Below are 7,235 nucleotides of genomic sequence, written 5' to 3'. Positions count from 1 at the left end.
CGATTACTAGGTATGTAATAAGTTATGTAGAGGGATGTGAGTGATGTAGATGAGATCGATCCCTTCCATATAATGGAAGTGATATCTATGGGCCCTTGATTAGTAGGACACAAGAATGCATGACCATACTCAAATGAGTCAATATACGATATTGAGCTTATTTGATTGAGTATATCTACTTAGAGATCAAGAAACACAAAGATTGATAAGAGGATGACATGTTCTATGTCTCATTAATCAATCTAGATATCAAGGATAGAACGATTGAGTCGTACAAGATAATAGACATGGAAAGGATAGGTTGGATCTTGACATTCTCATCACTTGGGTAGCAATGATGCATTGCTAGATGCCACTAATTGCTTATATATTTAAAATGGTTTTAGATACATTGTCAACGTTACGAGAGCCTATTGGGTCACACAAAGAACATGTTGATTTGGAGATGAATTATGAGGTTAAGTTTAATTCGAATTATACACATTGAGTTAGACTTGAATGAATTCGAATTAGACTTATTGAGTAATGGGTTAGACTCATTGGTTTATTGGGTTAATGGTTTATTGGATTAATGGTTAATCCAATATTCTAAATCCAACCCATTAAGATTAATGAATATTAGTAGAGATTAATATATTATCATTAATCAAAAGGAAGATCAAGAAACAAAAACATTTTTGTATTCATTAGATGAATACAAAAGCCATTTGTAAAATTAACCTTTAGGTGAAGTAACATTTTGGTGAAGTAACCTATTTGGTAAAGTAACCCTTTTGTTAAGTCACCTTATATAGATGAAGTGACCTTTTGGGTGATGTGATCTTCTTGGTTTTTACTCTTCTTCCTTCTTCCACTCTTGGTCGAAACTTCCACAAGAGGTTACTAGAACAACCTTTGGTTGTTTCTTTATCTATTTTGTGAGTTCGTGAGACAGACGAAGAACGTGTTCATGTGGATACCGTAGAGGCACGGACGTGTTGATCGCGCTGAGATCTACAACCTAAAGAAACGTTGCTGTCGAGATTGCGAAGGTCACACAGTAAAGGTATATATCTTTTAACAAAACTTAGTATATAGTTTCCTTTACATGGATCTTCTAGATAGGAACTTATTTTTCTGTTGTGCTTTTCAGCGTGTTTAGCGCTATAGTTCCTTATAGTGGTATCAGAGCCACTTGCAAAGGCATATACTAAGTTGTAGTAGATTTTGATATGCGATATAGAAATGCATGAGATTTTACTATGATTTACATGATTATGAGTAAGATTTAGGCCAATGATCTTGGCTAAAGTTTTATGGGTAGCGGGGTCTCTGGCATGGCAACAACTCATACAATGAGTATGCAACTTCTAGGGTGCTTCCCCCTTACCCCTGCAAGGGGCGCTGCCTCCTTGACCCCCGCCTGATAACCGACTAGCGGGATCTCCATGGTATTGCGACTCATAAGTCTTTGTTTAAATCATGGTAGATTTTATGTCATAAAATATTGTTAATATTATGTGACATGGTGTATGGTTATGGCCCTTAACCCCGATATGATTGGATGTGTGTTGTAATTCATAATATGGACTGTGTGTCGTGCCTCTCCCTTTTCTTTCTTGCTGTAAATTTAGACTACCCTTGAATGTAACTCGAGGTTTCTTTAGGATTTGTAATGCATGAATTAGAGAAGAACAAGTCTACTAGATGATGATGAAAAAGGGAGGAAGACAACAACACATGACGACCGAGGAAGCATTTGGAGAAGATACTTTGACCTAGGTTGACCTTACGATCTTCTCATTAGCTTAAGAGGATCATAGAAAATGGGGTCATAACCATGTCACGTTTATTTTATGCATATATGTGATGTATGCCATGATATTCTATGCGATGCATGTGTAGTTTAAACATGATTAGGTCTCTTTTATATATGCCTACCAAAGTTTGGTACTCACTTCTAGCTTGATCAATTGTATTAAGGTTTTGCCAAAGCAAAGTGACTCGATTTATCTTGCTAGAGTGCGACAGGATAATTGTGATGCCCGACTATTAAACTTTGGATGTGACTTAACTAAGTTGAGAACTTAAAGACATATCCCATATGATGAAATTCAAATTATACTAGTCTTGGGTGATTAGCCAAAGCTAACTCAAGATAAGTTATAATGTGGATTTCATAAGATGGGCAAATGAACAAATAGTCTTTTTCACCCAATAATACAAGAGTTACATATGATGTAATTGGTAAACGTTGCCTACCTCTATTATACTAAGTCTTGGATGATTAGCCAAAGCTAACTCAAGATGAGGTATAATATGGATCTTGTCCTATATGAATGTTAACGTGATTGGACTTGGAGCTAGTAGTGTGGGTAACACCACATCCATGACTTGCTCCTACCAAAGCTGTAACGACCCGCCTTCTACTACTAGGCTGTAAGGCGAATCGCTACAGTTGCTGCTGTACTAACTATGCGGAAAACTGATCTAATTTGAATTTTTTTCTAATCTAATTGCTGGGAACGCTGAAACTGAACGCTCTACATGTACCTAATAATTGTACACATGCTAGGGAAGACAATCTATGCCTCCCGGATGACTTGCTAGCTGTAATCAAGCATTCCAATCGATCCATGGATCGATTGGGCTGTTGGATCGATCCAGGAATCGATCCAGCTCGACACTAGCACGGAAGGAGGCTCTGGATCGGTCGGCTGACCGATCCATAGCTTCTGTATGTAGCTGGATCGGTCTACCGACCGATCCAGGAGCACCCTGATCGGTCGGTAGACCGATCAGTGAGCCTCCGTGCTTCTGCCCTCTTCTGTACGCAGCTGGATCGGTCTACCGACCGATCCAGGAGCACCCTGATCGGTCGGTAGACCGATCCAGGTATGTCTGGATCGGTCGGCTAACCGATCCAGGTACCTGCAGCTCTACTGGAAACTACTGCATCGTGCTGGATCGGTCGGCTGACCGATCCAGGAGGATACAGTAACATACTGTATCTGTCTGGATCGGTCGGCTGACCGATCCAGTGACATTGCCCAGGCTCTGATCGGTCTGGAGACCGATTAGAGTTCTGATTTCGCCTGGGAACTCTGATTTCAGCACTCTGGCGTGCCAAAATACCGTATAACAACTATCTAATGCATGATAAACTATTCTAATAACATGTAGTAACAATTCTAAACTTAAGCTAAAGCAAGGTTCATCAACTCATAACCTTTAACTACTAGAAATGCATAAAAAGCAAAGTATAAGAAAATGTCTCAAGGAAGAACTAGTTTCTAATTTGCTAAACTCTCCAAGGTCTTTTATTCCAGTTCCTGCCACACACACCATCCTTTGCATTGTCCTCCAGCTCCCTCTACTAGTCCATCTTTCCTTTACCTTTATCTGCAGTATAAGGAAAAATAGTATCTGTAAGCTTAAAGCTTAGTAAGAAACCATCTACCTCACAAAAACATGCAACGATGCAAATATGATTTTAAATCATGCTGTTTAAAACATATGCTGGATATACTGAATAAACTAGCATGGCATGGCATATAAGCATACAATCATGACATATCTAAACCTGAACATAAAAACATGTATAACAACTGCACATAAAGTTATCATGCATATTCACAGGGAAAAACTAAACTGGAGCATGATACTGAACTGAAACTGAACTGCGCTAAAACTGATCTTAAACTATAATCACTGGATTAGATTAAGAGTTTGAAAGCTAATATCATAATAAGTGAAAATAGTAATCATGCTGTTTGGGCCCGGCAACTGTACTTGCTGTGCGCGCATCCCTAACTAGACCCGGGTTTGCAAGTCCCGAATTTAGTAGGGTTAACTAGGTTATCTAAACCTAGGGACGACTGTGGGAGTCCAACCCAATGGATATCTGATCCAGTACAGTGCCACTGAAAATAAAATACTGAATATAGCTAACTGTTTTAACTTGTTGTTTCTAGGTTATCTGAACCTAGAGCTAGGTTATCTGAACCTAGAGGCGATTGTGGGAGCCCACCCATTGGACTGTAGTCCCATAAACTGAACTAAACTAATGTGCTGTTTTAAATGCTCCTAATGCATTTAACTGAGCTATTAAACATAACTGAGGTGGTATTTAGCTACACTAACATTTTACCGAACACTTGGTGTGCTCCAACTCTCTCCTCTAATAGGGAGGTCACCTCTAGGCACCCAACAACGTCTAGAATCTCCAACTAAAGGAGACCAACGTGTCCGGCCCGTCTAGAGGTGCTCAACTAGATCCCTAATCCTCGAGGAGGGTTTAAACACACCCTATGTGCCGAAAAACCTGCATATAGCTAAAACTAATGCGTAGAAAACCAAACGGAGCTATTATACTGCAGGTGAGGGGTTTCTTACCTCTTTTGCTAATTTTCTTACAGTTCCTTTTGCTAGAAATTCCGGTGGAGACGACTCCTCGACGATCTTCTCGCGTCTAAGCGTACCCTTCGCGAAGGAGAGCGTCCTCGTGTCGGAGTTATCGCCGGAAGGTGCTCCTAGGGCCCTAAGGGTGGAACCTTAGGCTCCTTGGTGGTTGGCGCCGAGAGAGGAAGGAGAAGAGGGGATCGGCGTGAGTTAGGGTGAGGAGAAGAAAGTTGCCGAACCAACACAAAATAAACCAAACCAACTTATGTTTTCCTATTTATACTAAATAATTAATTCGGCCAAACCAATTATAAATATAATTGATTCCCTTTCCTTTCAGCACGGCCCTGCTGGGTTCAACCGGTTACTAACATTATCCCTAAACCATGGGTCTCGGGTTCGATTCCCGCCTAAGCTATTTTGCGGTTCTAATTATTTTTGCCGCTTCCGCTACTCGGAAAATTCCGGAAAAATATCTAAAAATTCCATAAAAATCATAGAATATTTCTAAAAATAATTTGAGAATTTTCGGGCGTTACAAAAGCTTTACAATTCAGTGGGAGAATCATTTAATTAACAGCCAAATTAAATGACATAAATATGATACTTATTTCTATATTTTATTGTTGTAGATCACCATATCGTGAAATACGTCAAATACTCTCTCTCTCTCTATAATATTTTGTTAAATACCGGAAAAAATAGAGAATAATAATAAGGGAATTTTCTGAAATTTTTGGAAATTTTTCGGGAATTTTTCGGAGCTCGTATGGACAAGTTAACGGGGATAAAAACGGGGTCCGGGAAAAGCCTGTTTAGGCTACCTAATTTAAAGAGGAAAAGTTCAATTTTTATTTTTATTTTTCCTTGTTTTTCTTATTCCCTTCTCCCGAACACCGAGTCGCCGACCCTATTGCCAAAACCGCCACGCAACAGTTCCCTCTCCTCTTCCTCTCCTCTGGTCGTCGCGACGCCGACCTCGATCTGCCGGCCTCTCAGCCATAGCGCCGGCCCTCATTCTCCTCTTCTGAGCACCGGCAGCCGAGCACCTCTCCTTTGCCTAGTGTTCGTGCCCTAGCTACTTAACGCCGCCGGTCATCTCTTCCCTAGCTGTGATCCCGACATTGCGGTTGTCATTCATCCACGCAACCAGCCAAAGCAGAGGTTCTTCCTCTTCCTCTCTAGTCCATGGCCGAACTCCTCTCCGGCCAAGAGCTGAGCATACATCCTTTGGTCGGCCGGAGCTGATTCGCCATCTGCGCCGCGCCCTAGCTTTTCTATTGCCGGTTCTTTCTTCACTCATCTCATCTATCTGCTTTTGTTGAATCGCTTGCAGAGAGGAAACTGCCAGCACAGAAATTGGGTAAGGCATTTTGGTTTTGGATTTATAGAGATCTGAATTCCAATTTTTGTATAAGAGTTTTGTGCTAAGTTGGTGGGTGATGGTTGTAGCTCCGGCTTTGCCTTGGTAGCAGCTTTACGGTAGCTTTGGCCATGAATTTCTGTCTGCAAGTATCTCTTCCGTGGCTCAACTGAGGAGTCTCCAAATCTAGGTGAGTTTTTGAAGATGAATTAAATGATTTGTATGGTTTGAGCAATGAAATGTCTAAGTATTAGATCAGTGCTAGTTTTGTTCAGTTTCAGCAGATTTGACAGAACTAACCATGTGACATTAGGTAGATCAGAATTTGAGTTATTGGTATTGCTTTTTATTAGGTAAGCATAGGGTTAATTACATTAACTTCTGTGTAGGCCCTGTATGGTGTTTTACTTGGCAGACAGTGTTGGTGAGAGCACTAACCACTGTGATCTTCCTTTTTGGTTTGATCCTAAGGTAAGGTTTAATGAATACAATCAATTATGTTGGTTGATTTGGATGATGTGATTAGGGTTTTACCCTAAATTAGTCGTACGGATTTTTATTTAGCTATTTAATGAATTGTTAGCTAAATAAAAATGTATATGTATTATTGACACAGGACTTTGACGCGAGACGAGCATCTCGATGTCGGATTGGACCGAATACGATACTCTTATCGGAGGCGGGTACCTTGACTTATCTTTTTGATATGTCTTGTTGATATGTCTAGTAGGTTATAGCCTTTAGTAATAATTATGTTCGTCCTTATTTTGGTACGTCACTACCGGATACTCGTTACATGCTTGTTTGCTCATCTGTTATGCATTTTATGCTAGTATCCATATGATTATATATATGCTCAGTGAGGTAGTGACATACCATGCTTGTTATGTTCAGGACCTAGGTTGTTGATATCCTATCTGGCCTGTGTACTTTAGTTCTTCGTATTTGACCATCGATATTACGATACTCATGTTATATATATGGATATGGTTATGTTGATCAGTTTATCGCTATGCTTAGTGTCATGCATCATGATTGCATGCTGCGCGATTGTCGGCTCCACTATGGTAGAGCACATCGCTAGTTACATATACTGCACATACCACTACTCATGGATTAGTGGTATATCAGGCAGGTGTGTGGCGGTTCTGCTGTTTGGCTTCGTTGGTCAGGTGACTCAGCGTGGTAGCCGGCAGACAGTTCCGCTCTGTTTGGCTCCGCTGGCATTTAGTGTAGCAGCGTAGTAGCCGGCAGACGGTGGACTCTGTTTGGCTCCGTTGGTCAGGTGACTCAGCGTGGTAGCCGGCAGAGATACCTCCCCGTTATCATGTACCGGGAGATGAGAGCATTGAGCTCCCCCATTTATGATTTGGGGTCAGAGGACAGGAGTACTCCGACAGCATCCCGTCCACTCACTCACTCATCAGGTGTAGTGATGGTAGAGTGCACGGTTGTCACAGCCCTACCCACTCGGCCTCACTATTGTGTGTGA

General features: G+C 41.0%; 1 long non-coding RNA gene across 1 annotated transcript; it reads left to right on the top strand.

Moving 5' to 3' along the window:
- Nucleotides 1-5,730: 5,730 nt before the first annotated feature.
- Nucleotides 5,731-6,401, top strand: LOC122000109. Its single transcript, XR_006116947.1, has 3 exons — nucleotides 5,731-5,743; nucleotides 5,833-5,933; nucleotides 6,360-6,401. It is a non-coding gene; the product is annotated as an uncharacterized LOC122000109 (long non-coding RNA).
- The last annotated feature ends 834 nt before the right edge of the window (nucleotides 6,402-7,235 follow it).

This window comes from Zingiber officinale, chromosome 7A (genome assembly GCF_018446385.1).
Source record: "Zingiber officinale cultivar Zhangliang chromosome 7A, Zo_v1.1, whole genome shotgun sequence".
NCBI lineage: Eukaryota > Viridiplantae > Streptophyta > Magnoliopsida > Zingiberales > Zingiberaceae > Zingiber > Zingiber officinale.
This window is presented reverse-complemented; position numbering and strand designations above follow the sequence as displayed.